We start from the raw sequence: 27,443 nt of genomic DNA on the forward strand, positions 1-27,443 counted from the left end.
TCATACCAGGAGTGGGGTTCGAACCCACGCGGATACATATCCATTGGATCTTAAGTCCAACGCCTTAACCACTCGGCCATCCTGGTAAACTGTTTGAGTTAATTTGCATCATTGTGACTGAGATTTATACTTTGAATGTAAAATAGTTGTAAGAGGATATTTGAAGTCGAAGATTACTATGGTTATTACAGAAGATCAACTGGATGCCAAGATGATTCAAGTTAATGGGGTCAGTGCTACCGTCTTTTGTTGTGGCTCATTGATTCCATTTTATTCCTTTCATTAAGTGTTGTACACAAACATTACACAAAGAACCACTGTTAACCACAGAGTTGTTTGGAAACATCATAGTATGGTCAGAGATTTCCTGGGTAAAAACAGAGATTAGTTTTTGGATACCTTCAAAATATTTTTAAAAGGGTGCGGAAGAGCACCAATAGTAATTAATTGGCCCATCCCTTTCAAAACTTTGCTCATATTTTTCTAATCAAGCCAAACCTCTCTGGAAAACAGCATCTTTAAAAAAGACCACTAGGTTATGCTATGGATAGACTTTGTGGGAGATTTATCAAAGTTGTCTATTTCCCACATCAATATAGACCAACCTACAGTGGGTTAGGCCGGTCTAATGTGCGCTTAATTTATCAAAAGTCTCAGTGCTCTGGATAAATTCTGCGCACAGACTTCGGCATCTATGGTTTGTACAGTATTTAAACGCTTGTCATAAGAACATATATGAAAGGAGTAGAATTAGGGTTATTCTAAGAGATGGAATGTTTACTAAGATCTTACATGTTTACTCAGAGCCTGCTCCTCTATGGTAAACACCACATTTAAAACTCATACCAGGAGTGGGGTTCACACCCACGCGGATACATATCCATTGGATCTTAAGTCCAATGCCTTAACCACTCGTCCATCCTGGTGGACTGTTTGAGTTATTTTGCATCATTGTGACTGAGATTTATACTTTGAATGTAAAATAGTTGTTAGAGGATATTTGAAGTGGAAGATTACTTTGGTTATTACAGAAGATCAACTGGATGCCAAGATGATGCAAGTTACTCAGAGAACATTCTTCTTTGGAACACTTTGGAGAATGCCAAGGTTAAAACTCATACCAGGAGTGGGGTTCGAACCCACGCGGATACATATCCATTGGAACTTAAGTCCAACGCCTCAACCACTCGGTCATGCTGGTGACCTGTTTGAGTTAATTTGCATCATTGTGACTGAGATTTATACTTGAATGTAAAATAGTTGTAAGAGGATATTTGAAGTCGAAGATTACTATGGTTATTAAAGAAGATTAACTGGATGCCAAGATCATTCAAGTTAATGGGGTCAGTGCTACCGTCTTTTGTTGTGGCTCATTGATTCCATTTTATTCCTTTCATTAAGTGTTGTACACAAACATTCCACAAAGAACCACTGTTAACCACAGAGTTGTTTGGAAACATCATAGTATGGTCAGAGATTTCCTGGGTAAAAACAGAGATTAGTTTTTGGATACCTTCAAAATATTTTTAAAAGGGTGCGGAAGAGCACCAATAGTAATTTATTGGCCCATCACTTTCAATACTTTGCTCGTATTTTTCTAATCCAGCCAAACCTCTTCGGAAAACAGCATATTTAAAAAAGACCACTAGATTATGCTATTGAAAGACTTTGTGGGAGATTTATCAAAGTTGTCTATTTCCCACATAGATACCTTGGATATCTTCAAAATATTTTTAAAAGGGGGCAGAAGAGCACCAATTGTAATTAATTGGCCCATCCCTTTCAAAACTTTGCTCATATTTTTCTAATCCAGCCAAACCTCTCTGCAAAACAGCATCTTTAAAAAAGACCACTAGGTTATGCTATGGAGAGACTTTGTGGGAGATTTATCAAAGTTGTCTATTTCCCACATCAATATAGACCAACCTACATTGGGTTAGGCCGGTCTAATGTGCGCTTAATTTATCAAAAGTCTCAGTGCTCTGGATAAATTCTGCGCTCAGACTTCGGCATCTATGGTTTGTACAGTATTTAAACGCTTGTCATAAGAACATATATGAAAGGAGTAGAATTAGGGTTATTCTAAGAAATGGAATGTTTACTAAGATCTTACATGTTTACTCAGAGCCTGCTCCTCTATGGTAAACACCACATTTAAAACTCATACCAGGCGTGGGGTTCACACCCACGCGGATACATATCCATTGGATCTTAAGTCCAATGCCTTAACCACTCGTCCATCCTGGTGGACTGTTTGAGTTATTTTGCTTCATTGTGACTGAGATTTATACTTTGAATGTAAAATAGTTGTTAGAGGATATTTGAAGTGGAAGATTACTTTGGTTATTACAGAAGATCCACTGGATGCCAAGATGATGCAAGTTACTCAGAGAACATTCTTCTTTGGAACACTTTGGAGAATGCCAAGGTTAAAACTCATACCAGGAGTGGGGTTCGAACCCACGCGGATACATATCCATTGGATCTTAAGTCCAACGCCTTAACCACTCGGCCATCCTGGTGAACTGTTTGAGTTAATTTGCATCATTGTGACTGAGATTTATACTTTGAATGTAAAATAGTTGTAAGAGGATAATTGAAGTCGAAGATTACTATGGTTATTACAGAAGATCAACTGGATGCCAAGATGATTCAAGTTAATGGGGTCAGTGCTACCGTCTTTTGTTGTGGCTCATTGATTCCATTTTATTCCTTTCATTAAGTGTTGTACACAAACATTCCACAAAGAACCACTGTTAACCACAGAGTTGTTTGGAAACATCATAGTATGGTCAGAGATTTCCTGGGTAAAAACAGAGATTAGTTTTTGGGTACCTTCAAAATATTTTTAAAAGGGTGCGGAAGAGAAACAATAGTAATAAATTGGCCCATCCCTTTCAAAACTTTGCTCATATTTTTCTAATCCAGCCAAACCTCTCCGGAAAACAGCATCTTTAAAAAAGACCACTAGATTATGCTATGGAGAGACTTTGTGGGAGATCTATCAAAGTTGTCTATTTCCCACATCAATATAGACCAACCTACAGTGGGTTAGGCCGGTCTAATGTGCGCTTAATTTATCAAAAGTCTCAGTGCTCTGGATAAATTCTGCGCACAGACTTCGGCATCTATGGTTTGTACAGTATTTAAACGCTTGTCATAAGAACATATATGAAAGGAGTAGAATTAGGGTTATTCTAAGAGATGGAATGTTTACTAAGATCTTACATGTTTACTCAGAGCATGCTCCTCTATGGTAAACACCACATTTAAAACTCATACCAGGAGTGGGGTTCACACCCACGCGGATACATATCAATTGGATCTTAAGTCCAATGCCTTAACCACTCGGCCATCCTGGTGGACTGTTTGAGTTATTTTGCATCATTGTGACTGAGATTTATACTTTGAATGTAAAATAGTTGTTAGAGGATATTTGAAGTGGAAGATTACTTTGGTTATTACAGAAGATCCACTGGATGCCAAGATGATGCAAGTTACTCAGAGAACATTCTTCTTTGGAACACTTTGGAGAATGCCAAGGTTAAAACTCATACCAGGAGTGGGGTTCGAACCCACGCGGATACATATCCATTGGATCTTAAGTCCAACGCCTTAACCACTCGGCCATTCTGGTAAACTGTTTGAGTTAATTTGCATCATTGTGACTGAGATTTATACTTTGAATGTAAAATAGTTGTAAGAGGATATTTGAAGTCGAAGATTACTATGGTTATTACAGAAGATCAACTGGATGCCAAGATGATTCAAGTTAATGGGGTCAGTGCTACCGTCTTTTGTTGTGGCTCATTGATTCCATTTTATTCCTTTCATTAAGTGTTGTACACAAACATTCCACAAAGAACCACTGTTAACCACAGAGTTGTTTGGAAACATCATAGTATGGTCAGAGATTTCCTGGGTAAAAACAGAGATTAGTTTTTGGATACCTTCAAAATATTTTTAAAAGGGTGCAGAAGAGCACCAATAGTAATTAATTGGCCCATCCCTTTCAAAACTTTGCTCATATTTTTCAAATCAAGCCAAACCTCTCTGGAAAACAGCATCTTTAAAAAAGACCACTAGGTTATGCTATGGAGAGACTTTGTGGGAGATTTATCAAAGTTGTCTATTTCCCACATCAATATAGACCAACCTACAGTGGGTTAGGCCGGTCTAATGTGCGCTTAATTTATCAAAAGTCTCAGTGCTCTGGATAAATTCTGCGCACAGACTTCGGCATCTATGGTTTGTACAGTATTTAAACGCTTGTCATAAGAACATATATGAAAGGAGTAGAATTAGGGTTATTCTAAGAGATGGAATGTTTACTAAGATCTTACATGTTTACTCAGAGCCTGCTCCTCTATGGTAAACACCACATTTAAAACTCATACCAGGAGTGGGGTTCACACCCACGCGGATACATATCCATTGGATCTTAAGTCCAATGCCTTAACCACTCGTCCATCCTGGTGGACTGTTTGAGTTATTTTGCATCATTGTGACTGAGATTTATACTTTGAATGTAAAATAGTTGTTAGAGGATATTTGAAGTGGAAGATTACTTTGGTTATTACAGAAGATCAACTGGATGCCAAGATGATGCAAGTTACTCAGAGAACATTCTTCTTTGGAACACTTTGGAAAATGCCAAGGTTAAAACTCATACCAGGAGTGGGGTTCGAACCCACGCGGATACATATCCATTGGAACTTAAGTCCAACGCCTCAACCACTCGGTCATGCTGGTGACCTGTTTGAGTTAATTTGCATCATTGTGACTGAGATTTATACTTTGAATGTAAAATAGTTGTAAGAGGATATTTGAAGTCGAAGATTACTATGGTTATTACAGAAGATTAACTGGATGCCAAGATCATTCAAGTTAATGGGGTCAGTGCTACCGTCTTTTGTTGTGGCTCATTGATTCCATTTTATTCCTTTCATTAAGTGTTGTACACAAACATTCCACAAAGAACCACTGTTAACCACAGAGTTGTTTGGAAACATCATAGTATGGTCAGAGATTTCCTGGGTAAAAACAGAGATTAGTTTTTGGATACCTTCAAAATATTTTTAAAAGGGTGCGGAAGAGCACCAATAGTAATTTATTGGCCCATCACTTTCAATACTTTGCTCGTATTTTTCGAATCCAGCCAAACCTCTCCGGAGAACAGCATATTTAAAAAAGACCACTAGATTATGCTATTGAAAGACTTTGTGGGAGATTTATCAAAGTTGTCTATTTCCCACATAGATACCTTGGATATCTTCAAAATATTTTTAAAAGGGGGCAGAAGAGCACCAATTGTAATTAATTGGCCCATCCCTTTCAAAACTTTGCTCATATTTTTCTAATCCAGCCAAACCTCTCTGCAAAACAGCATCTTTAAAAAAGACCACTAGGTTATGCTATGGAGAGACTTTGTGGGAGATTTATCAAAGTTGTCTATTTCCCACATCAATATAGACCAACCTACATTGGGTTAGGCCGGTCTAATGTGCGCTTAATTTATCAAAAGTCTCAGTGCTCTGGATAAATTCTGCGCACAGACTTCGGCATCTATGGTTTGTACAGTATTTAAACGCTTGTCATAAGAACATATATGAAAGGAGTAGAATAAGGGTTATTCTAAGAGATGGAATGTTTACTAAGATCTTACATGTTTACTCAGAGCCTGCTCCTCTATGGTAAACACCACATTTAAAACTCATACCAGGAGTGGGGTTCGAACCCACGCTGATACATATCCAATGGATCTTAAGTCAAATGCCTTAACCACTCGTCCATCCTGGTGGACTGTTTGAGTTATTTTGCATCATTGTGACTGAGATTTATACTTTGAATGTAAAATAGTTGTTAGAGGATATTTGAATAGGAAGATTACTTTGGTTATTACAGAAGATCAACTGGATGCCAAGATGATGCAAGTTACTCAGAGAACATTCTTCTTTGGAACACTTTGGAGAATGCCAAGGTTAAAACTCATACCAGGAGTGGGGTTCGAACTCACACGGATACATATCCATTGGATCTTAAGTCCAACGCCTTAACCACTCGGCCATCCTGGTGAACTGTTTGAGTTAATTTGCATCATTGTGACTGAGATTTATACTTTGAATGTAAAATAGTTGTAAGAGGATATTTGAAGTCGAAGATTACTATGGTTATTACAGAAGATCAACTGGATGCCAAGATGATTCAAGTTAATGGGGTCAGTACTACCGTCTTTTGTTGTGGCTCATTGATTCCATTTTATTCCTTTCATTAAGTGTTGTACACAAACATTCCACAAAGAACCACTGTTAACCACAGAGTTGTTTGGAAACATCATAGTATGGTCAGAGATTTCCTGGGTAAAAACAGAGATTAGTTTTTGGATACCTTCAAAATATTTTTAAAAGGGTGCGAAAGAGCACCAATAGTAATTAATTGGACCATCACTTTCAATACTTTGCTTCTATTTTTCTAATACAGCCAAACCTCTCCGGAAAACAGCATCTTTAAAAAAGACCACTAGATTATGCTATTGAAAGACTATGTGGGAGATTTATCAAAGTTGTCTATTTCCCACATAGATACCTTGGATATCTTCAAAATATTTTTAAAAGGGGGCAGAAGAGCACCAATTGTAATTAATTGGCCCATCCCTTTCAAAACTTTGCTCATATTTTTCTAATCCAGCCAAACCTCTCTGCAAAACAGCATCTTTAAAAAAGACCACTAGGTTATGCTATGGAGAGACTTTGTGGGAGATTTATCAAAGTTGTCTATTTCCCACATCAATATAGACCAACCTACAGTGGGTTAGGCCGGTCTAATGTGCGCTTAATTTATCAAAAGTCTCAGTGCTCTGGATAAATTCTGCGCACAGACTTCGGCATCTATGGTTTGTACAGTATTTAAACGCTTGTCATAAGAACATATATGAAAGGAGTAGAATTAGGGTTATTCTAAGAGATGGAATGTTTACTAAGATCTTACATGTTTACTCAGAGCCTGCTCCTCTATGGTAAACACCACATTTAAAACTCATACCAGGAGTGGGGTTCGAACTCACGCTGATACATATCTGATGGATCTTAAGTCAAATGCCTTAACCACTCGTCCATCCTGGTGGACTGTTTGAGTTATTTTGCATCATTGTGAATGAGATTTATACTTTGAATGTAAAATAGTTGTTAGAGGATATTTGAAGTGGAAGATTACTTTGGTTATTACAGAAGATCAACTGGATGCCAAGATGATGCAAGTTACTCAGAGAACATTCTTCTTTGGAACACTTTGGAGAATGCCAAGGTTAAAACTCATACCAGGAGTGGGGTTCAAGCCCACGCAGATACATATCCATTGGATCTTAAGTCCAACGCCTTAACCACTCGGCCATCCTGGTGAACTGTTTGAGCTAATTTGCATCATTGTGACTGAGATGTATACTTTGAATGTAAAATAGTTGTAAGAGGATATTTGAAGTCGAAGATTACTATGGTTATTACAGAAGATCAACTGGATGCCAAGATGATTCAAGTTAATGGGGTCAGTGCTACCGTCTTTTGTTGTGGCTCATTGATTCCATTTTATTCCTTTCATTAAGTGTTGTACACAAACATTCCACAAAGAACCACTGTTAACCACAGAGTTGTTTGGAAACATCATAGTATGGTCAGAGATTTCCTGGGTAAAAACAGAGATTAGTTTTTGGATACCTTCAAAATATTTTTAAAAGGGTGCGGAAGAGCACCAATAGTAATTAATTGGCCCATCACTTTCAATACTTTGCTCGTGTTTTTCTAATCCAGCCAAACCTCTCCGGAAAACAGCATCTTTAAAAAAGACCACTAGATTATGCTATTGAAAGACTTTGTGGGAGATTTATCAAAGTTGTCTATTTCCCACATAGATACCTTGGATATCTTCAAAATATTTTTAAAAGGGGGCAGAAGAGCACCAATTGTAATTAATTGGCCCATCCCTTTCAAAACTTTGCTCATATTTTTCTAATCCAGCCAAACCTCTCTGCAAAACAGCATCTTTAAAAAAGACCACTAGGTTATGCTATGGAGAGACTTTGTGGGAGATTTATCAAAGTTGTCTATTTCCCACATCAATATAGACCAACCTACATTGGGTTAGGCCGGTCTAATGTGCGCTTAATTTATCAAAAGTCTCAGTGCTCTGGATAAATTCTGCGCACAGACTTCGGCATCTATGGTTTGTACAGTATTTAAACGCTTGTCATAAGAACATATATGAAAGGAGTAGAATTAGGGTTATTCTAAGAGATGGAATGTTTACTAAGATCTTACATGTTTACTCAGAGCCTGCTCCTCTATGGTAAACACCACATTTAAAACTCATACCAGGAGTGGGGTTCACACCCACGCGGATACATATCCATTGGATCTTAAGTCCAATGCCTTAACCACTCGTCCATCCTGGTGGACTGTTTGAGTTATTTTGCTTCATTGTGACTGAGATTTATACTTTGAATGTAAAATAGTTGTAAGAGGATATTTGAAGTCGAAGATTACTATGGTTATTACAGAAGATCAACTGGATGCCAAGATGATTCAAGTTAATGGGGTCAGTGCTACCGTCTTTTGTTGTGGCTCATTGATTCCATTTTATTCCTTTCATTAAGTGTTGTACACAAACATTCCACAAAGAACCACTGTTAACCACAGAGTTGTTTGGAAACATCATAGTATGGTCAGAGATTTCCTGGGTAAAAACAGAGATTAGTTTTTGGATACCTTCAAAATATTTTTAAAAGGGTGCGAAAGAGCACCAATAGTAATTAATTGGACCATCACTTTCAATACTTTGCTTCTATTTTTCTAATCCAGCCAAACCTCTCCGGAAAACAGCATCTTTAAAAAAGACCACTAGATTATGCTATTGAAAGACTATGTGGGAGATTTATCAAAGTTGTCTATTTCCCACATAGATACCTTTGATATCTTCAAAATATTTTTAAAAGGGGGCAGAAGAGCACCAATTGTAATTAATTGGCCCATCCCTTTCAAAACTTTGCTCATATTTTTCTAATCCAGCCAAACCTCTCTGCAAAACAGCATCTTTAAAAAAGACCACTAGGTTATGCTATGGAGAGACTTTGTGGGAGATTTATCAAAGTTGTCTATTTCCCACATCAATATAGACCAACCTACAGTGGGTTAGGCCGGTCTAATGTGCGCTTAATTTATCAAAAGTCTCAGTGCTCTGGATAAATTCTGCGCACAGACTTCGGCATCTATGGTTTGTACAGTATTTAAACGCTTGTCATAAGAACATATATGAAAGGAGTAGAATTAGGGTTATTCTAAGAGATGGAATGTTTACTAAGATCTTACATGTTTACTCAGAGCCTGCTCCTCTATGGTAAACACCACATTTAAAACTCATACCAGGAGTGGGGTTCGAACCCACGCTGATACATATCCAATGGATCTTAAGTCAAATGCCTTAACCACTCGTCCATCCTGGTGGACTGTTTGAGTTATTTTGCATCATTGTGAATGAGATTTATACTTTGAATGTAAAATAGTTGTTAGAGGATATTTGAAGTGGAAGATTACTTTGGTTATTACAGAAGATCAACTGGATGCCAAGATGATGCAAGTTACTCAGAGAACATTCTTCTTTGGAACACTTTGGAGAATGCCAAGGTTAAAACTCATACCAGGAGTGGGGTTCAAACCCACACGGATACATATCCATTGGATCTTAAGTCCAACACCTTAACCACTCGGCCATCCTGGTGAACTGTTTGAGCTAATTTGCATCATTGTGACTGAGATGTATACTTTGAATGTAAAATAGTTGTAAGAGGATATTTGAAGTCGAAGATTACTATGGTTATTACAGAAGATCAACTGGATGCCAAGATGATTCAAGTTAATGGGGTCAGTGCTACCGTCTTTTGTTGTGGCTCATTGATTCCATTTTATTCCTTTCATTAAGTGTTGTACACAAACATTCCACAAAGAACCACTGTTAACCACAGAGTTGTTTGGAAACATCATAGTATGGTCAGAGATTTCCTGGGTAAAAACAGAGATTAGTTTTTGGATACCTTCAAAATATTTTTAAAAGGGTGCGGAAGAGCACCAATAGTAATTAATTGGCCCATCACTTTCAATACTTTGCTCGTATTTTTCTAATCCAGCCAAACCTATCCGGAAAACAGCATCTTTAAAAAAGACCACTAGATTATGCTATTGAAAGACTTTGTGGGAGATTTATCAAAGTTGTCTATTTCCCACATAGATACCTTGGATATCTTCAAAATATTTTTAAAAGGGGGCAGAAGAGCACCGATTGTAATTAATTGGCCCATCCCTTTCAAAACTTTGCTCATATTTTTCTAATCCAGCCAAACCTCTCTGCAAAACAGCATCTTTAAAAAAGACCACTAGGTTATGCTATGGAGAGACTTTGTGGGAGATTTATCAAAGTTGTCTATTTCCCACATCAATATAGACCAACCTACAGTGGGTTAGGCCGGTCTAATGTGCGCTTCATTTATCAAAAGTCTCAGTGCTCTGGATAAATTCTGCGCACAGACTTCGGCATCTATGGTTTGTACAGTATTTAAACGCTTGTCATAATAACATATATGAAAGGAGTAGAACTAGGGTTATTCTAAGAGATGGAATGTTTACTAAGATCTTACATGTTTACTCAGAGCCTGCTCCTCTATGGTAAACACCACATTTAAAACTCATACCAGGAGTGGGGTTTGAACCCACGCGGATACATATCCATTGGATCTTAAGTCCAACGCCTTAACCACTCGGCCATCCTGGTGGACTGTTTGAGCTATTTTGCATCATTGTGACTGAGATTTATACTTTGAATGTAAAATAGTTGTTAGAGGATATTTGAAGTGGGAGATTACTTTGGTTATTACAGAAGATCCACTGGATGCCAAGATGATGCAAGTTACTCAGAGAACATTCTTCTTTGGAACACTTTGGAGAATGCCAAGGTTAAAAGTCATACCAGGAGTGGGGTTCGAACCCACGCGGATACATATCCATTGGATCTTAAGTCCAACGCCTTAACCACTCTGCCATCCTGGTAAACTGTTAGAGTTAATTTGCATCATTGTGACTGAGATTTATACTTTGAATGTAAAATAGTTGTAAGAGGATATTTGAAGTCGAAGATTACTATGGTTATTACAGAAGATCAACTGGATGCCAAGATGATTCAAGTTAATGGGGTCAGTGCTACCGTCTTTTGTTGTGGCTCATTGATTCCATTTTATTCCTTTCATTAAGTGTTGTACACAAACATTCCACAAAGAACCACTGTTAACCACAGAGTTGTTTGGAAACATCATAGTATGGTCAGAGATTTCCTGGGTAAAAACAGAGATTAGTTTTTGGATACCTTCAAAATATTTTTAAAAGGGTGCGGAAGAGCACCAATAGTAATTAATTGGCCCATCCCTTTCAAAACTTTGCTCATATTTTTCTAATCAAGCCAAACCTCTCTGGAAAACAGCATCTTTAAAAAAGACCACTAGGTTATGTTATGGAGAGACTTTGTGGGAGATTTATCAAAGTTGTCTATTTCCCACATCAATATAGACCAACCTACAGTGGGTTAGGCCGGTCTAATGTGCGCTTCATTTATCAAATGTCTCAGTGCTCTGGATGAATTCTGCGCACAGACTTCGGCATCTATGGTTTGTACAGTATTTAAACGCTTGTCATAAGAACATATATGAAAGGAGTAGAATTAGGGTTATTCTGAGAGATGGAATGTTTACTAAGATCTTACATGTTTACTCAGAGCCTGCTCCTCTATGGTAAACACCACATTTAAAACTCATACCAGGAGTGGGGTTCACACCCACGCGGATACATATCCATTGGATCTTAAGTCCAATGCCTTAACCACTCGTCCATCCTGGTGGACTGTTTGAGTTATTTTGCATCATTGTGACTGAGATTTATACTTTGAATGTAAAATAGTTGTTAGAGGATATTTGAAGTGGAAGATTACTTTGGTTATTACAGAAGATCAACTGGATGCCAAGATGATGCAAGTTACTCAGAGAACATTCTTCTTTGGAACACTTTGGAGAATGCCAAGGTTAAAACTCATACCAGGAGTGGGGTTCGAACCCACGCGGATACATATCCATTGGAACTTAAGTCCAACGCCTCAACCACTCGGTCATGCTGGTGACCTGTTTGAGTTAATTTGCATCATTGTGACTGAGATTTATACTTTGAATGTAAAATAGTTGTAAGAGGATATTTGAAGTCGAAGATTACTATGGTTATTACAGAAGATTAACTGGATGCCAAGATGATTCAAGTTAATGGGGTCAGTGCTACCGTCTTTTGTTGTGGCTCATTGATTCCATTTTATTCCTTTCATTAAGTGTTGTACACAAACATTCCACAAAGAACCACTGTTAACCACAGAGTTGTTTGGAAACATCATAGTATGGTCAGAGATTTCCTGGGTAAAAACAGAGATTAGTTTTTGGATACCTTCAAAATATTTTTAAAAGGGTGCGGAAGAGCACCAATAGTAATTTATTGGCCCATCACTTTCAATACTTTGCTCGTATTTTTCTAATCCAGCCAAACCTCTCCGGAAAACAGCATATTTAAAAAAGACCACTAGATTATGCTATTGAAAGACTTTGTGGGAGATTTATCAAAGTTGTCTATTTCCCACATAGATACCTTGGATATCTTCAAAATATTTTTAAAAGGGGGCAGAAGAGCACCAATTGTAATTAATTGGCCCATCCCTTTCAAAACTTTGCTCATATTTTTCTAATCCAGCCAAACCTCTCTGCAAAACAGCATCTTTAAAAAAGACCACTAGGTTATGCTATGGAGAGACTTTGTGGGAGATTTATCAAAGTTGTCTATTTCCCACATCAATATAGACCAACCTACATTGGGTTAGGCCGGTCTAATGTGCGCTTAATTTATCAAAAGTCTCAGTGCTCTGGATAAATTCTGCGCACAGACTTCGGCATCTATGGTTTGTACAGTATTTAAACGCTTGTCATAAGAACATATATGAAAGGAGTAGAATTAGGGTTATTCTAAGAGATGGAATGTTTACTAAGATCTTACATGTTTACTCAGAGCCTGCTCCTCAATGGTAAACACCACATTTAAAACTCATACCAGGAGTGGGGTTCACACCCACGCGGATACATATCCATTGGATCTTAAGTCCAATGCCTTAACCACTCGTCCATCCTGGTGGACTGTTTGAGTTATTTTGCTTCATTGTGACTGAGATTTATACTTTGAATGTAAAATAGTTGTTAGAGGATATTTGAAGTGGAAGATTACTTTGGTTATTACAGAAGATCAACTGGATGCCAAGATGATGCAAGTTACTCAGAGAACATTCTTCTTTGGAACACTTTGGAGAATGCCAAGGTTAAAACTCATACCAGGAGTGGGGTTCGAACCCACGCGGATACATATCCATTGGATCTTAAGTCCAACGCCTTAACCACTCGGCCATCCTGGTGAACTGTTTGAGTTAATTTGCATCATTGTGACTGAGATTTATACTTTGAATGTAAAATAGTTGTAAGAGGATATTTGAAGTCGAAGATTACTATGGTTATTACAGAAGATCAACTGGATGCCAAGATGATTCAAGTTAATGGGGTCAGTGCTACCGTCTTTTGTTGTGGCTCATTGATTCCATTTTATTCCTTTCATTAAGTGTTGTACACAAACATTCCACAAAGAACCACTGTTAACCACAGAGTTGTTTGGAAACATCATAGTATGGTCAGAGATTTCCTGGGTAAAAACAGAGATTAGTTTTTGGATACCTTCAAAATATTTTTAAAAGGGTGCGAAAGAGCACCAATAGTAATTAATTGGACCATCACTTTCAATACTTTGCTTCTATTTTTCTAATCCAGCCAAACCTCTCCGGAAAACAGCATCTTTAAAAAAGACCACTAGATTATGCTATTGAAAGACTATGTGGGAGATTTATCAAAGTTGTCTATTTCCCACATAGATACCTTTGATATCTTCAAAATATTTTTAAAAGGGGGCAGAAGAGCACCAATTGTAATTAATTGGCCCATCCCTTTCAAAACTTTGCTCATATTTTTCTAATCCAGCCAAACCTCTCTGCAAAACAGCATCTTTAAAAAAGACCACTAGGTTATGCTATGGAGAGACTTTGTGGGAGATTTATCAAAGTTGTCTATTTCCCACATCAATATAGACCAACCTACGGTGGGTTAGGCCGGTCTAATGTGCGCTTAATTTATCAAAAGTCTCAGTGCTCTGGATAAATTCTGCGCACAGACTTCGGCATCTATGGTTTGTACAGTATTTAAACGCTTGTCATAAGAACATATATGAAAGGAGTAGAATTAGGGTTATTCTAAGAGATGGAATGTTTACTAAGATCTTACATGTTTACTCAGAGCCTGCTCCTCTATGGTAAACACCACATTTAAAACTCATACCAGGAGTGGGGTTTGAACCCACGCTGATACATATCCAATGGATCTTAAGTCAAATGCCTTAACCACTCGTCCATCCTGGTGGACTGTTTGAGTTATTTTGCATCATTGTGAATGAGATTTATACTTTGAATGTAAAATAGTTGTTAGAGGATATTTGAAGTGGAAGATTACTTTGGTTATTACAGAAGATCAACTGGATGCCAAGATGATGCAAGTTACTCAGAGAACATTCTTCTTTGGAACACTTTGGAGAATGCCAAGGTTAAAACTCATACCAGGAGTGGGGTTCAAACCCACACGGATACATATCCATTGGATCTTAAGTCCAACGCCTTAACCACTCGGCCATCCTGGTGAACTGTTTGAGCTAATTTGCATCATTGTGACTGAGATGTATACTTTGAATGTAAAATAGTTGTAAGAGGATATTTGAAGTCGAAGATTACTATGGTTATTACAGAAGATCAACTGGATGCCAAGATGATTCAAGTTAATGGGGTCAGTGCTACCGTCTTTTGTTGTGGCTCATTGATTCCATTTTATTCCTTTCATTAAGTGTTGTACACAAACATTCCACAAAGAACCACTGTTAACCACAGAGTTGTTTGGAAACATCATAGTATGGTCAGAGATTTCCTGGGTAAAAACAGAGATTAGTTTTTGGATACCTTCAAAATATTTTTAAAAGGGTGCGGAAGAGCACCAATAGTAATTAATTGGCCCATCACTTTCAATACTTTGCTCGTATTTTTCTAATCCAGCCAAACCTATCCGGAAAACAGCATCTTTAAAAAAGACCACTAGATTATGCTATTGAAAGACTTTGTGGGAGATTTATCAAAGTTGTCTATTTCCCACATAGATACCTTGGATATCTTCAAAATATTTTTAAAAGGGGGCAGAAGAGCACCAATTGTAATTAATTGGCCCATCCCTTTCAAAACTTTGCTCATATTTTTCTAATCCAGCCAAACCTCTCTGCAAAACAGCATCTTTAAAAAAGACCACTAGGTTATGCTATGGAGAGACTTTGTGGGAGATTTATCAAAGTTGTCTATTTCCCACATCAATATAGACCAACCTACAGTGGGTAAGGCCGGTCTAATGTGCGCTTCATTTATCAAAAGTCTCAGTGCTCTGGATAAATTCTGCGCACAGACTTCGGCATCTATGGTTTGTACAGTATTTAAACGCTTGTCATAAGAACATATATGAAAGGAGTAGAACTAGGGTTATTCTAAGAGATGGAATGTTTACTAAGATCTTACATGTTTACTCAGAGCCTGCTCCTCTATGGTAAACACCACATTTAAAACTCATACCAGGAGTGGGGTTCGAACCCACGCGGATACATATCCATTGGATCTTAAGTCCAACGCCTTAACCACTCAGCCATCCTGGTGGACTGTTTGAGTTATTTTGCATCATTGTGACTGAGATTTATACTTTGAATGTAAAATAGTTGTTAGAGGATATTTGAAGTGGGAGATTACTTTGGTTATTACAGAAGATCCACTGGATGCCAAGATGATGCAAGTTACTCAGAGAACATTCTTCTTTGGAACACTTTGGAGAATGCCAAGGTTAAAAGTCATACCAGGAGTGGGGTTCGAACCCACGCGGATACATATCCATTGGATCTTAAGTCCAACGCCTTAACCACTCTGCCATCCTGGTAAACTGTTAGAGTTAATTTGCATCATTGTGACTGAGATTTATACTTTGAATGTAAAATAGTTGTAAGAGGATATTTGAAGTCGACGATTACTATGGTTATTACAGAAGATCAACTGGATGCCAAGATGATTCAAGTTAATGGGGTCAGTGCTACCGTCTTTTGTTGTGGCTCATTGATTCCATTTTATTCCTTTCATTAAGTGTTGTACACAAACATTCCACAAAGAACCACTGTTAACCACAGAGTTGTTTGGAAACATCATAGTATGGTCAGAGATTTCCTGGGTAAAAACAGAGATTAGTTTTTGGATACCTTCAAAATATTTTTAAAAGGGTGCGGAAGAGCACCAATAGTAATTAATTGGCCCATCCCTTTCAAAACTTTGCTCATATTTTTCTAATCAAGCCAAACCTCTCTGGAAAACAGCATCTTTAAAAAAGACCACTAGGTTATGTTATGGAGAGACTTTGTGGGAGATTGATCAAAGTTGTCTATTTCCCACATCAATATAGACCAACCTACAGTGGGTTAGGCCGGTCTAATGTGCGCTTCATTTATCAAATGTCTCAGTGCTCTGGATGAATTCTGCGCACAGACTTCGGCATCTATGGTTTGTACAGTATTTAAACGCTTGTCATAAGAACATATATGAAAGGAGTAGAATTAGGGTTATTCTAAGAGATGGAATGTTTACTAAGATCTTACATGTTTACTCAGAGCCTGCTCCTCTATGGTAAACACCACATTTAAAACTCATACCAGGAGTGGGGTTCACACCCACGCGGATACATATCCATTGGATCTTAAGTCCAATGCCTTAACCACTCGTCCATCCTGGTGGACTGTTTGAGTTATTTTGCATCATTGTGACTGAGATTTATACTTTGAATGTAAAATAGTTGTTAGAGGATATTTGAAGTGGAAGATTACTTTGGTTATTACAGAAGATCAACTGGATGCCAAGATGATGCAAGTTACTCAGAGAAAATTCTTCTTTGGAACACTTTGGAGAATGCCAAGGTTAAAACTCATACCAGGAGCGGGGTTCGAACCCACGCGGATACATATCCATTGGATCTTAAGTCCAACGCCTTAACCACTCGGCCATCCTGGTGAACTGTTTGAGTTAATTTGCATCATTGTGACTGAGATTTATACTTTGAATGTAAAATAGTTGTAAGAGGATATTTGAAGTCGAAGATTACTATGGTTATTACAGAAGATCAACTGGATGCCAAGATGATTCAAGTTAATGGGGTCAGTGCTACCGTCTTTTGTTGTGGCTCATTGATTCGATTTTATTCCTTTCATTAAGTGTTGTACACAAACATTCCACAAAGAACCACTGTTAACCACAGAGTTGTTTGGAAACATCATAGTATGGTCAGAGATTTCCTGGGTAAAAACAGAGATTAGTTTTTGGATACCTTCAAAATATTTTTAAAAGGGTGCGGAAGAGCACCAATAGTAATTAATGGCCCATCACTTTCAATACTTTGCTCGTATTTTTCTAATCCAGCCAAACCTCTCCGGAAAACAGCATCTTTAAAAAAGACCACTAGATTATGCTATTGAAAGACTTTGTGGGAGATTTATCAAAGTTGTCTATTTCCCACATAGATACCTTTTATATCTTCAAAATATTTTTAAAAGGGGGCAGAAGAGCACCAATTGTAATTAATTGGCCCATCCCTTTCAAAACTTTGCTCATATTTTTCTAATCCAGCCAAACCTCTCTGCAAAACAGCATCTTTAAAAAAAGACCACTAGGTTATGCTATGGAGAGACTTTGTGGGAGATTTATCAAAGTTGTCTATTTCCCACATCAATATAGACCAACCTACAGTGGGTTAGGCCGGTCTAATGTGCGCTTCATTTATCAAAAGTCTCAGTGCTCTGGATAAATTCTGCGCACAGACTTCGGCATCTATGGTTTGTACAGTATTTAAACGCTTGTCATAAGAACATATATGAAAGGAGTAGAATTAGGGTTATTCTAAGAGATGGAATGTTTACTAAGATCTTACATGTTTACTCAGAGCCTGCTCCTCTATGGTAAACACCACATTTAAAACTCATACCAGGAGTGGGGTTCGCACCCACACGGATACATATCCATTGGATCTTAAGTCCAATGCCTTAACCACTCGGCCATCCTGGTGAACTGTTTGAGTTAATTTGCATCATTGTGACTGAGATTTATACTTTGAATGTAAAATAGTTGTAAGAGGATATTTGAAGTCGAAGATTACTATGGTTATTACAGAAGATCAACTGGATGCCAAGATGATTCAAGTTAATGGGGTCAGTGCTACCGTCTTTTGTTGTGGCTCATTGATTCCATTTTATTCCTTTCATTAAGTGTTGTACACAAACATTCCACAAAGAACCACTGTTAACCACAGAGTTGTTTGGAAACATCATAGTATGGTCAGAGATTTCCTGGGTAAAAACAGAGATTAGTTTTTGGTTACCTTCAAAATATTTTTAAAAGGGTGCGAAAGAGCACCAATAGTAGTTAATTGGACCATCACTTTCAATACTTTGCTTCTATTTTTCTAATCCAGCCAAACCTCTCCGGAAAACAGCATCTTTAAAAAAGACCACTAGATTATGCTATTGAAAGACTATGTGGGAGATTTATCAAAGTTGTCTATTTCCCACATAGATACCTTGGATATCTTCAAAATATTTTTAAAAGGGGGCAGAAGAGCACCAATTGTAATTAATTGGCCCATCCCTTTCAAAACTTTGCTCATATTTTTCTAATCCAGCCAAACCTCTCTGCAAAACAGCATCTTTAAAAAAGACCACTATGGAGAGACTTTGTGGGAGATTTATCAAAGTTGTCTATTTCCCACATCAATATAGACCAACCTACAGTGGGTTAGGCCGGTCTAATGTGCGCTTAATTTATCAAAAGTCTCAGTGCTCTGGATAAATTCTGCGCACAGACTTCGGCATCTATGGTTTGTACAGTATTTAAACGCTTGTCATAAGAACATATATGAAAGGAGTAGAATTAGGGTTATTCTAAGAGATGGAATGTTTACTAAGATCTTACATGTTTACTCAGAGCCTGCTCCTCTATGGTAAACACCACATTTAAAACTCATACCAGGAGTGGGGTTCGAACCCACGCTGATACATATCCAATGGATCTTAAGTCAAATGCCTTAACCACTCGTCCATCCTGGTGGACTGTTTGAGTTATTTTGCATCATTGTGAATGAGATTTATACTTTGAATGTAAAATAGTTGTTAGAGGATATTTGAAGTGGAAGATTACTTTGGTTATTACAGAAGATCAACTGGATGCCAAGATGATGCAAGTTACTCAGAGAACATTCTTCTTTGGAACACTTTGGAGAATGCCAAGGTTAAAACTCATACCAGGAGTGGGGTTCAAACCCACGCGGATACATATCCATTGGATCTTAAGTCCAACGCCTTAACCACTCGGCCATCCTGGTGAACTGTTTGAGCTAATTTGCATCATTGTGACTGAGATGTATACTTTGAATTTAAAATAGTTGTAAGAGGATATTTGAAGTCGAAGATTACTATGGTTATTACAGAAGATCAACTGGATGCCAAGATGATTCAAGTTAATGGGGTCAGTGCTACCGTCTTTTGTTGTGGCTCATTGATTCCATTTTATTCCTTTCATTAAGTGTTGTACACAAACATTCCACAAAGAACCACTGTTAACCACAGAGTTGTTTGGAAACATCATAGTATGGTCAGAGATTTCCTGGGTAAAAACAGAGATTAGTTTTTGGATACCTTCAAAATATTTTTAAAAGGGTGCGGAAGAGCACCAATAGTAATTAATTGGCCCATCACTTTCAATACTTTGCTCGTATTTTTCTAATCCAGCCAAACCTCTCCGGAAAACAGCATCTTTAAAAAAGACCACTAGATTATGCTATTGAAAGACTTTGTGGGAGATTTATCAAAGTTGTCTATTTCCCACATAGATACCTTGGATATCTTCAACATATTTTTAAAAGGGGGCAGAAGAGCACCAATTGTAATTAATTGGCCCATCCCTTTCAAAACTTTGCTCATATTTTTCTAATCCAGCCAAACCTCTCTGCAAAACAGCATCTTTAAAAAAGACCACTAGGTTATGCTATGGAGAGACTTTGTGGGAGATTTATCAAAGTTGTCTATTTCCCACATCAATATAGACCAACCTACAGTGGGTTAGGCCGGTCTAATGTGCGCTTAATTTATCAAAAGTCTCAGTGCTCTGGATAAATTCTGCGCACAGACTTCGGCATCTATGGTTTGTACAGTATTTAAACGCTTGTCATAAGAACATATATGAAAGGAGTAGAATTAGGGTTATTCTAAGAGATGGAATGTTTACTAAGATCTTACATGTTTACTCAGAGCCTGCTCCTCTATGGTAGACACCACATTTAAAACTCATACGAGGAGTGGGGTTCGAACCCACGCGGATACATATCCATTGGATCTTAAGTCCAACGCCTTAACCACTCGGCCATCCTGGTGGACTGTTTGAATTATTTTGCATCATTGTGACTGAGATTTATACTTTGAATGTAAAATAGTTGTTAGAGGATATTTGAAGTGGAAGATTACTTTGGTTATTACAGAAGATCCACTGGATGCCAAGATGATGCAAGTTACTCAGAGAACATTCTTCTTTGGAACACTTTGGAGAATGCCAAGGTTAAAAGTCATACCAGGAGTGGGGTTCGAACCCACGCGGATACATATCCATTGGATCTTAAGTCCAACGCCTTAACCACTCGGCCATCCTGGTAAACTGTTTGAGTTAATTTGCATCATTGTGACTGAGATTTATACTTTGAATGTAAAATAGTTGTAAGAGGATATTTGAAGTCGAAGATTACTATGGTTATTACAGAAGATCAACTGGATGCCAAGATGATTCAAGTTAATGGGGTCAGTGCTACCGTCTTTTGTTGTGGCTCATTGATTCCATTTTATTCCTTTCATTAAGTGTTGTACACAAACATTCCACAAAGAACCACTGTTAACCACAGAGTTGTTTGGAAACATCATAGTATGGTCAGAGATTTCCTGGGTAAAAACAGAGATTAGTTTTTGGATACCTTCAAAATATTTTTAAAAGGGTGCGGAAGAGCACCAATAGTAATTAATTGGCCCATCCCTTTCAAAACTTTGCTCATATTTTTCTAATCAAGCCAAACCTCTCTGGAAAACAGCATCTTTAAAAAAGACCACTAGGTTATGCTATGGAGAGACTTTGTGGGAGATCTATCAAAGTTGTCTATTTCCCACATCAATATAGACCAACCTACAGTGGGTTAGGCCGGTCTAATGTGCGCTTAATTTATCAAATGTCTCAGTGCTCTGGATAAATTCTGCGCACAGACTTCGGCATCTATGGTTTGTACAGTATTTAAACGCTTGTCATAAGAACATATATGAAAGGAGTAGAATTAGGGTTATTCTAAGAGATGGAATGTTTACTAGGATCTTACATGTTTACTCAGAGCCTGCTCCTCTATGGTAAACACCACATTTAAAACTCATACCAGGAGTGGGGTTCACACCCACGCGGATACATATCCATTGGATCTTAAGTCCAATGCCTTAACCACTCGTCCATCCTGGTGGACTGTTTGAGTTATTTTGCATCATTGTGACTAAGATTTATACTTTGAATGTAAAATAGTTGTTAGAGGATATTTGAAGTGGAAGATTACTTTGGTTATTACAGAAGATCAACTGGATGCCAAGATGATGCAAGTTACTCAGAGAAAATTCTTCTTTGGAACACTTTGGAGAATGCCAAGGTTAAAAGTCGTACCAGGAGTGGGGTTCGAACCCACGCGGATACATATCCATTGGATCTTAAGTCCAACGCCTTAACCACTCGGCCATCCTGGTGAACTGTTTAAGTTAATTTGCATCATGTGACTGAGATTTATACTTTGAATGTAAAATAGTTGTAAGAGGATATTTGAAGTCGAAGATTACTATGGTTATTACAAAAGATCAACTGGATGCCAAGATGATTCAAGTTAATGGGGTCAGTGCTACCGTCTTTTGTTGTGGCTCATTGATTCCATTTTATTCCTTTCATTAAGTGTTGTACACAAACATTCCACAAAGAACCACTGTTAACCACAGAGTTGTTTGGAAACATCATAGTATGGTCAGAGATTTCCTGGGTAAAAACAGAGATTAGTTTTTGGATACCTTCAAAATATTTTTAAAAGGGTGCGGAAGAGCACCAATAGTAATTAATTGGCCCATCACTTTCAATACTTTGCTCGTATTTTTCTAATCCAGCCAAACCTCTCCGGAAAACAGCATCTTTAAAAAAGACCACTAGATTATGCTATTGAAAGACTTTGTGGGAGATTTATCAAAGTTGTCTATTTCCCACATAGATACCTTGGATATCTTCAAAATATTTTTAAAAGGGGGCAGAAGAGCACCAATTGTAATTAATTGGCCCATCCCTTTCAAAACTTTGCTCATATTTTTCTAATCCAGCCAAACCTCTCTGCAAAACAGCATCTTTAAAAAAAGACCACTAGGTTATGCTATAGAGAGACTTTGTGGGAGATTTATCAAAGTTGTCTATTTCCCACATCAATATAGACCAACCTACAGTGGGTTAGGCCGGTCTAATGTGCGCTTCATTTATCAAAAGTCTCAGTGCTCTGGATAAATTCTGCGCACAGACTTCGGCATCTATGGTTTGTACAGTATTTAAACGCTTGTCATAAGAACATATATGAAAGGAGTAGAATTAGGGTTATTCTAAGAGATGGAATGTTTACTAAGATCTTACATGTTTACTCAGAGCCTGCTCCTCTATGGTAAACACCACATTTAAAACTCATACCAGGAGTGGGGTTCGCACCCACACGGATACATATCCATTGGATCTTAAGTCCAATGCCTTAACCACTCGTCCATCCTGGTGGACTGTTTGAGTTATTTTGCATCCTTGTGACTGAGATTTATACTTTGAATGTAAAATAGTTGTTATAGGATATTTGAAGTGGAAGATTACTTTGGTTATTACAGAAGATCAACTGGATGCCAAGATGATGCAAGTTACTCAGAGAACATTCTTCTTTGGAACACTTTGGAGAATGCCAAGGTTAAAACTCATACCAGGAGTGGGGTTCGAACCCACGCGGATACATATCCATTGGATCTTAAGTCCAACGCCTTAACCACTCGGCCATCCTGGTGAACTGTTTGAGTTAATTTGCATCATTGTGACTGAGATTTATACTTTGCATGTAAAATAGTTGTAAGAGGATAATTGAAGTCGAAGATTACTATGGTTATTACAGAAGATCAACTGGATGCCAAGATGATTCAAGTTAATGGGGTCAGTGCTACCGTCTTTTGTTGTGGCTCATTGATTCCATTTTATTCCTTTCATTAAGTGTTGTACACAAACATTCCACAAAGAACCACTGTTAACCACAGAGTTGTTTGGAAACATCATAGTATGGTCAGAGATTTCCTGGGTAAAAACAGAGATTAGTTTTTGGGTACCTTCAAAATATTTTTAAAAGGGTGCGGAAGAGCAACAATAGTAATTAATTGGCCCATCCCTTTCAAAACTTTGCTCATATTTTTCTAATCCAGCCAAACCTCTCCGGAAAACAGCATCTTTAAAAAAGACCACTAGGTTATGCTATGGAGAGACTTTGTGGGAGATTTATCAAAGTTGTCTATTTCCCACATCAATATAGACCAACCTACAGTGGGTTAGGCCGGTCTAATGTGAGCTTAATTTATCAAAAGTCTCAGTGCTCTGGATAAATTCTGCGCACAGACTTCGGCATCTATGGTTTGTACAGTATTTAAACGCTTGTCATAAGAACATATATGAAAGGAGTAGAATTAGGGTTATTCTAAGAGATGGAATGTTTACTAAGATCTTACATGTTTACTCAGAGCCTGCTCCTCTATGGTAAACACCACATTTAAAACTCATACCAGGAGTGGGGTTCACACCCACGCGGATACATATCCATTGGATCTTAAGTCCAATGCCTTAACCACTCGTCCATCCTGGTGGACTGTTTGAGTTATTTTGCATCATTGTGACTGAGATTTATACTTTGAATGTAAAATAGTTGTTAGAGGATATTTGAAGTGGAAGATTACTTTGGTTATTACAGAAGATCAACTGGATGCCAAGATGATGCAAGTTACTCAGAGAACATTCTTCTTTGGAACACTTTGGAGAATGCCAAGGTTAAAAGTCGTACCAGGAGTGGGGTTCGAACCCACGCGGATACATATCCATTGGATCTTAAGTCCAACGCCTTAACCACTCGGCCATCCTGGTGAACTGTTTGAGTTAATTTGCATTATGTGACTGAGATTTATACTTTGAATGTAAAATAGTTGTAAGAGGATATTTGAAGTCGAAGATTACTATGGTTATTACAAAAGATCAACTGGATGCCAAGATGATTCAAGTTAATGGGGTCAGTGCTACCGTCTTTTGTTGTGGCTCATTGATTCCATTTTATTCCTTTCATTAAGTGTTGTACACAAACATTCCACAAAGAACCACTGTTAACCACAGAGTTGTTTGGAAACATCATAGTATGGTCAGAGATTTCCTGGGTAAAAACAGAGATTAGTTTTTGGATACCTTCAAAATATTTTTAAAAGGGTGCGGAAGAGCACCAATAGTAATTAATTGGCCCATCACTTTCAATACTTTGCTCGTATTTTTCTAATCCAGCCAAACCTCTCCGGAAAACAGCATCTTTAAAAAAGACCACTAGATTATGCTATTGAAAGACTTTGTGGGAGATTTATCAAAGTTGTCTATTTCCCACATAGATACCTTGGATATCTTCAAAATATTTTTAAAAGGGGGCAGAAGAGCACCAATTGTAATTAATTGGCCCATCCCTTTCAAAACTTTGCTCATATTTTTCTAATCCAGCCAAACCTCTCTGCAAAACAGCATCTTTAAAAAAGACCACTATGGAGAGACTTTGTGGGAGATTTATCAAAGTTGTCTATTTCCCACATCAATATAGACCAACCTACAGTGGGTTAGGCCGGTCTAATGTGCGCTTAATTTATCAAAAGTCTCAGTGCTCTGGATAAATTCTGCGCACAGACTTCGGCATCTATGGTTTGTACAGTATTTAAACGCTTGTCATAAGAACATATATGAAAGGAGTAGAATTAGGGTTATTCTAAGAGATGGAATGTTTACTAAGATCTTACATGTTTACTCAGAGCCTGCTCCTCTATGGTAAACACCACATTTAAAACTCATACCAGGAGTGGGGTTCGAACCCACGCTGATACATATCCAATGGATCTTAAGTCAAATGCCTTAACCACTCGTCCATCCTGGTGGACTGTTTGAGTTATTTTGCATCATTGTGAATGAGATTTATACTTTGAATGTAAAATAGTTGTTAGAGGATATTTGAAGTGGAAGATTACTTTGGTTATTACAGAAGATCAACTGGATGCCAAGATGATGCAAGTTACTCAGAGAACATTCTTCTTTGGAACACTTTGGAGAATGCCAAGGTTAAAACTCATACCAGGAGTGGGGTTCAAACCCACGCGGATACATATCCATTGGATCTTAAGTCCAACGCCTTAACCACTCGGCCATCCTGGTGAACTGTTTGAGCTAATTTGCATCATTGTGACTGAGATGTATACTTTGAATGTAAAATAGTTGTAAGAGGATATTTGAAGTCGAAGATTACTATGGTTATTACAGAAGATCAACTGGATGCCAAGATGATTCAAGTTAATGGGGTCAGTGCTACCGTCTTTTGTTGTGGCTCATTGATTCCATTTTATTCCTTTCATTAAGTGTTGTACACAAACATTCCACAAAGAACCACTGTTAACCACAGAGTTGTTTGGAAACATCATAGTATGGTCAGAGATTTACTGGGTAAAAACAGAGATTAGTTTTTGGATACCTTCAAAATATTTTTAAAAGGGTGCGGAAGAGCACCAATAGTAATTAATTGGCCCATCACTTTCAATACTTTGCTCGTATTTTTCTAATCCAGCCAAACCTCTCCGGAAAACAGCATCTTTAAAAAAGACCACTAGATTATGCTATTGAAAGACTTTGTGGGAGATTTATCAAAGTTGTCTATTTCCCACATAGATACCTTGGATATCTTCAACATATTTTTAAAAGGGGGCAGAGGAGCACCAATTGTAATTAATTGGCCCATCCCTTTCAAAACTTTGCTCATATTTTTCTAATCCAGCCAAACCTCTCTGCAAAACAGCATCTTTAAAAAAGACCACTAGGTTATGCTATGGAGAGACTTTGTGGGAGATTTATCAAAGTTGTCTATTTCCCACATCAATATAGACCAACCTACAGTGGGTTAGGCCGGTCTAATGTGCGCTTCATTTATCAAAAGTCTCAGTGCTCTGGATAAATTCTGCGCACAGACTTCGGCATCTATGGTTTGTACAGTATTTAAACGCTTGTCATAAGAACATATATGAAAGGAGTAGAATTAGGGTTATTCTAAGAGATGGAATGTTTACTAAGATCTTACATGTTTACTCAGAGCCTGCTCCTCTATGGTAGACACCACATTTAAAACTCATACCAGGAGTGGGGTTCGAACCCACGCGGATACATATCCATTGGATCTTAAGTCCAACGCCTTAACCACTCGGCCATCCTCGTGGACTGTTTGAATTATTTTGCATCATTGTGACTGAGATTTATACTTTGAATGTAAAATAGTTGTTAGAGGATATTTGAAGTGGAAGATTACTTTGGTTATTACAGAAGATCCACTGGATGCCAAGATGATGCAAGTTACTCAGAGAACATTCTTCTTTGGAACACTTTGGAGAATGCCAAGGTTAAAAGTCATACCAGGAGTGGGGTTCGAACCCACGCGGATACATATCCATTGGATCTTAAGTCCAACGCCTTAACCACTCGGCCATCCTGGTAAACTGTTTGAGTTAATTTGCATAATTGTGACTGAGATTTATACTTTGAATGTAAAATAGTTGTAAGACAATATTTGAAGTCGAAGATTACTATGGTTATTACAGAAGATCAACTGGATGCCAAGATGATTCAAGTTAATGGGGTCAGTGCTACCGTCTTTTGTTGTGGCTCATTGATTCCATTTTATTCCTTTCATTAAGTGTTGTACACAAACATTCCACAAAGAACCACTGTTAACCACAGAGTTGTTTGGAAACATCATAGTATGGTCAGAGATTTCCTGGGTAAAAACA

General features: G+C 37.8%; 36 non-coding genes across 36 annotated transcripts; all 36 read right to left on the minus strand.

Annotated features, from left to right (window-relative positions):
* Positions 1–3: 3 nt before the first annotated feature.
* TRNAL-UAA (transfer RNA leucine (anticodon UAA)) lies at positions 4–86 on the minus strand. Its single transcript has one exon. It is a non-coding gene; the product is annotated as a tRNA-Leu (tRNA).
* A 757-nt stretch (positions 87–843) lies between these two features.
* Positions 844–926, minus strand: TRNAL-UAA (transfer RNA leucine (anticodon UAA)). Its single transcript has one exon. It is a non-coding gene; the product is annotated as a tRNA-Leu (tRNA).
* Positions 927–1,118: 192 nt separating this feature from the next.
* TRNAL-UAA (transfer RNA leucine (anticodon UAA)) lies at positions 1,119–1,201 on the minus strand. Its single transcript has one exon. It is a non-coding gene; the product is annotated as a tRNA-Leu (tRNA).
* Positions 1,202–2,439: 1,238 nt separating this feature from the next.
* Positions 2,440–2,522, minus strand: TRNAL-UAA (transfer RNA leucine (anticodon UAA)). Its single transcript has one exon. It is a non-coding gene; the product is annotated as a tRNA-Leu (tRNA).
* Positions 2,523–3,279: 757 nt separating this feature from the next.
* Positions 3,280–3,362, minus strand: TRNAL-UAA (transfer RNA leucine (anticodon UAA)). The gene has a single exon. It is a non-coding gene; the product is annotated as a tRNA-Leu (tRNA).
* A 192-nt stretch (positions 3,363–3,554) lies between these two features.
* TRNAL-UAA (transfer RNA leucine (anticodon UAA)) lies at positions 3,555–3,637 on the minus strand. The gene has a single exon. It is a non-coding gene; the product is annotated as a tRNA-Leu (tRNA).
* A 757-nt stretch (positions 3,638–4,394) lies between these two features.
* On the minus strand, positions 4,395–4,477 carry TRNAL-UAA (transfer RNA leucine (anticodon UAA)). The gene has a single exon. It is a non-coding gene; the product is annotated as a tRNA-Leu (tRNA).
* Positions 4,478–4,669: 192 nt separating this feature from the next.
* TRNAL-UAA (transfer RNA leucine (anticodon UAA)) lies at positions 4,670–4,752 on the minus strand. The gene has a single exon. It is a non-coding gene; the product is annotated as a tRNA-Leu (tRNA).
* A 1,239-nt stretch (positions 4,753–5,991) lies between these two features.
* TRNAL-UAA (transfer RNA leucine (anticodon UAA)) lies at positions 5,992–6,074 on the minus strand. Its single transcript has one exon. It is a non-coding gene; the product is annotated as a tRNA-Leu (tRNA).
* A 1,239-nt stretch (positions 6,075–7,313) lies between these two features.
* On the minus strand, positions 7,314–7,396 carry TRNAL-UAA (transfer RNA leucine (anticodon UAA)). The gene has a single exon. It is a non-coding gene; the product is annotated as a tRNA-Leu (tRNA).
* A 964-nt stretch (positions 7,397–8,360) lies between these two features.
* On the minus strand, positions 8,361–8,443 carry TRNAL-UAA (transfer RNA leucine (anticodon UAA)). Its single transcript has one exon. It is a non-coding gene; the product is annotated as a tRNA-Leu (tRNA).
* Positions 8,444–9,682: 1,239 nt separating this feature from the next.
* Positions 9,683–9,765, minus strand: TRNAL-UAA (transfer RNA leucine (anticodon UAA)). The gene has a single exon. It is a non-coding gene; the product is annotated as a tRNA-Leu (tRNA).
* A 964-nt stretch (positions 9,766–10,729) lies between these two features.
* Positions 10,730–10,812, minus strand: TRNAL-UAA (transfer RNA leucine (anticodon UAA)). Its single transcript has one exon. It is a non-coding gene; the product is annotated as a tRNA-Leu (tRNA).
* A 192-nt stretch (positions 10,813–11,004) lies between these two features.
* TRNAL-UAA (transfer RNA leucine (anticodon UAA)) lies at positions 11,005–11,087 on the minus strand. Its single transcript has one exon. It is a non-coding gene; the product is annotated as a tRNA-Leu (tRNA).
* A 757-nt stretch (positions 11,088–11,844) lies between these two features.
* Positions 11,845–11,927, minus strand: TRNAL-UAA (transfer RNA leucine (anticodon UAA)). Its single transcript has one exon. It is a non-coding gene; the product is annotated as a tRNA-Leu (tRNA).
* A 192-nt stretch (positions 11,928–12,119) lies between these two features.
* On the minus strand, positions 12,120–12,202 carry TRNAL-UAA (transfer RNA leucine (anticodon UAA)). The gene has a single exon. It is a non-coding gene; the product is annotated as a tRNA-Leu (tRNA).
* A 964-nt stretch (positions 12,203–13,166) lies between these two features.
* On the minus strand, positions 13,167–13,249 carry TRNAL-UAA (transfer RNA leucine (anticodon UAA)). The gene has a single exon. It is a non-coding gene; the product is annotated as a tRNA-Leu (tRNA).
* A 192-nt stretch (positions 13,250–13,441) lies between these two features.
* Positions 13,442–13,524, minus strand: TRNAL-UAA (transfer RNA leucine (anticodon UAA)). Its single transcript has one exon. It is a non-coding gene; the product is annotated as a tRNA-Leu (tRNA).
* Positions 13,525–14,763: 1,239 nt separating this feature from the next.
* Positions 14,764–14,846, minus strand: TRNAL-UAA (transfer RNA leucine (anticodon UAA)). The gene has a single exon. It is a non-coding gene; the product is annotated as a tRNA-Leu (tRNA).
* Positions 14,847–15,810: 964 nt separating this feature from the next.
* TRNAL-UAA (transfer RNA leucine (anticodon UAA)) lies at positions 15,811–15,893 on the minus strand. Its single transcript has one exon. It is a non-coding gene; the product is annotated as a tRNA-Leu (tRNA).
* A 192-nt stretch (positions 15,894–16,085) lies between these two features.
* TRNAL-UAA (transfer RNA leucine (anticodon UAA)) lies at positions 16,086–16,168 on the minus strand. Its single transcript has one exon. It is a non-coding gene; the product is annotated as a tRNA-Leu (tRNA).
* Positions 16,169–16,925: 757 nt separating this feature from the next.
* TRNAL-UAA (transfer RNA leucine (anticodon UAA)) lies at positions 16,926–17,008 on the minus strand. The gene has a single exon. It is a non-coding gene; the product is annotated as a tRNA-Leu (tRNA).
* Positions 17,009–17,200: 192 nt separating this feature from the next.
* On the minus strand, positions 17,201–17,283 carry TRNAL-UAA (transfer RNA leucine (anticodon UAA)). The gene has a single exon. It is a non-coding gene; the product is annotated as a tRNA-Leu (tRNA).
* A 964-nt stretch (positions 17,284–18,247) lies between these two features.
* On the minus strand, positions 18,248–18,330 carry TRNAL-UAA (transfer RNA leucine (anticodon UAA)). The gene has a single exon. It is a non-coding gene; the product is annotated as a tRNA-Leu (tRNA).
* Positions 18,331–19,559: 1,229 nt separating this feature from the next.
* On the minus strand, positions 19,560–19,642 carry TRNAL-UAA (transfer RNA leucine (anticodon UAA)). The gene has a single exon. It is a non-coding gene; the product is annotated as a tRNA-Leu (tRNA).
* A 964-nt stretch (positions 19,643–20,606) lies between these two features.
* Positions 20,607–20,689, minus strand: TRNAL-UAA (transfer RNA leucine (anticodon UAA)). The gene has a single exon. It is a non-coding gene; the product is annotated as a tRNA-Leu (tRNA).
* Positions 20,690–20,881: 192 nt separating this feature from the next.
* Positions 20,882–20,964, minus strand: TRNAL-UAA (transfer RNA leucine (anticodon UAA)). Its single transcript has one exon. It is a non-coding gene; the product is annotated as a tRNA-Leu (tRNA).
* A 757-nt stretch (positions 20,965–21,721) lies between these two features.
* TRNAL-UAA (transfer RNA leucine (anticodon UAA)) lies at positions 21,722–21,804 on the minus strand. Its single transcript has one exon. It is a non-coding gene; the product is annotated as a tRNA-Leu (tRNA).
* Positions 21,805–21,996: 192 nt separating this feature from the next.
* TRNAL-UAA (transfer RNA leucine (anticodon UAA)) lies at positions 21,997–22,079 on the minus strand. Its single transcript has one exon. It is a non-coding gene; the product is annotated as a tRNA-Leu (tRNA).
* A 964-nt stretch (positions 22,080–23,043) lies between these two features.
* Positions 23,044–23,126, minus strand: TRNAL-UAA (transfer RNA leucine (anticodon UAA)). Its single transcript has one exon. It is a non-coding gene; the product is annotated as a tRNA-Leu (tRNA).
* Positions 23,127–23,318: 192 nt separating this feature from the next.
* TRNAL-UAA (transfer RNA leucine (anticodon UAA)) lies at positions 23,319–23,401 on the minus strand. Its single transcript has one exon. It is a non-coding gene; the product is annotated as a tRNA-Leu (tRNA).
* A 757-nt stretch (positions 23,402–24,158) lies between these two features.
* TRNAL-UAA (transfer RNA leucine (anticodon UAA)) lies at positions 24,159–24,241 on the minus strand. Its single transcript has one exon. It is a non-coding gene; the product is annotated as a tRNA-Leu (tRNA).
* Positions 24,242–24,433: 192 nt separating this feature from the next.
* TRNAL-UAA (transfer RNA leucine (anticodon UAA)) lies at positions 24,434–24,516 on the minus strand. Its single transcript has one exon. It is a non-coding gene; the product is annotated as a tRNA-Leu (tRNA).
* A 1,228-nt stretch (positions 24,517–25,744) lies between these two features.
* TRNAL-UAA (transfer RNA leucine (anticodon UAA)) lies at positions 25,745–25,827 on the minus strand. The gene has a single exon. It is a non-coding gene; the product is annotated as a tRNA-Leu (tRNA).
* A 964-nt stretch (positions 25,828–26,791) lies between these two features.
* TRNAL-UAA (transfer RNA leucine (anticodon UAA)) lies at positions 26,792–26,874 on the minus strand. Its single transcript has one exon. It is a non-coding gene; the product is annotated as a tRNA-Leu (tRNA).
* Positions 26,875–27,066: 192 nt separating this feature from the next.
* TRNAL-UAA (transfer RNA leucine (anticodon UAA)) lies at positions 27,067–27,149 on the minus strand. The gene has a single exon. It is a non-coding gene; the product is annotated as a tRNA-Leu (tRNA).
* Positions 27,150–27,443: the final 294 nt, after the last annotated feature.

The sequence above is a fragment of the Hyla sarda genome, chromosome 3 (genome assembly GCF_029499605.1).
Source record: "Hyla sarda isolate aHylSar1 chromosome 3, aHylSar1.hap1, whole genome shotgun sequence".
Classification (NCBI taxonomy): domain Eukaryota; kingdom Metazoa; phylum Chordata; class Amphibia; order Anura; family Hylidae; genus Hyla; species Hyla sarda.